The following is a 1,356-nucleotide window of genomic DNA, read 5'->3' on the forward strand; positions in this document are numbered from 1 at the left end:
AACCACTGGATCTTAACACACCTCTTAGTGAAGTAAATCAAGCAAATTTAGCTTGGTCAGTTTAAACAATTACAAGAGACAAACTGTCACTTGTTATACCAAGATTACCAAGAGTTAGCACTGCTTGCAACGCAACAAACCATACAAAAGGAATATAATTTCTTTTTCTAAAATGCAAATGTTATGTCAAAACTTGGTTATATCCACATTTGAATGTAATAATGCCATCATAACTCTACAGAGAAATCCGCCATACCAAGTTGAAAGCACCAGTTCTCGTCTGATCACTTAAGTAAAGCAACATGGGGCCAAGTTAGTACTTGGATGGGTGACTGCCTGGGAATACTTGGGTGTTGTAGACTTAACATTTTATTCATTATCCATGAGATAACGTGTCGGACTACGGATCAGAAGATTGCAGTTTCAAATTCTTCCAAGATCTAAAATTTTAAAGATTTGTTTGGCTACTAAAAAAATGACTATGATATTAGTCGCTCCTGGGTGGGCTCGAACCACCAACCTTTCGGTTAACAGCCAAACCCGCTAGCCAATTGCGCCACGGAGGCTGGTATAAGATAAAATTATTACATAGAATTTACACATATTTTGAATCACATCATTTATATACTTTTACTGATTTGTTATCTACAATTATGAGCCAATCCATAAGCCAGAGTTGTATTTAAACAAGGATGACAACATCCATAAGTAGCGAAGCACAAAAAATCGTCGATGGGAATACGTACAGGTAGATTTAAAAGGTTTTTACTAAAATCAAGAATAGATTTATTGGATAAAATAGACATGAAACCTTGTTTTATTTTGCATGATGACGATGGTCAAAGTAAATTATATTAAAGATGCTCATAGCAATGGGAAAAATTATTTTGATACTGATATCCCATAAAAGTTTGAAAATTGCATCAAAATAAACAAAGATATGGGGAAATATGTAAAACATATAAAAATAGCCAAAAACCTGATAAAAGGCAGTCTGGCCGTCATGGTTGTTTTATTAAAACGACAAAAAATTTAATTTTCAAATCCTTAACTTAAAAATTTGGAAAATCGGACCATATACACTGAAGATATGGAAAAAAGTGTTAAATATATAAAAATAGCCTAAAACCTGCCAAAAAGGCAGTCTGGCCGTCATGGTTATTTTGTTTAAAAAACGGGAAATTTAATTTTGATATCTATAACTGAAAAATTTTGAAAATCGGACTATAAACACTGAAGATATGGAGAAAAATGTTAAATATATAAAAAACAGCCTAAAACCTGCTAAAAAGGCAGTCTGGCCGTCATGATTGTTTTCTTTAATAGACGGGAAATTTAATTTTGATATCTATAACT

The 1,356-nt window shown here is 32.7% G+C and overlaps 1 pseudogene; it reads left to right on the plus strand.

Moving 5' to 3' along the window:
• The first annotated feature begins 242 nt into the window (after positions 1–242).
• On the plus strand, positions 243–362 carry LOC145332992 (5S ribosomal RNA; annotated as a pseudogene).
• Positions 363–1,356: the final 994 nt, after the last annotated feature.

Source organism: Acartia tonsa, chromosome 11, assembly GCF_053477335.1.
Source record: "Acartia tonsa isolate MP-2025a chromosome 11, ASM5347733v1, whole genome shotgun sequence".
Classification (NCBI taxonomy): domain Eukaryota; kingdom Metazoa; phylum Arthropoda; class Copepoda; order Calanoida; family Acartiidae; genus Acartia; species Acartia tonsa.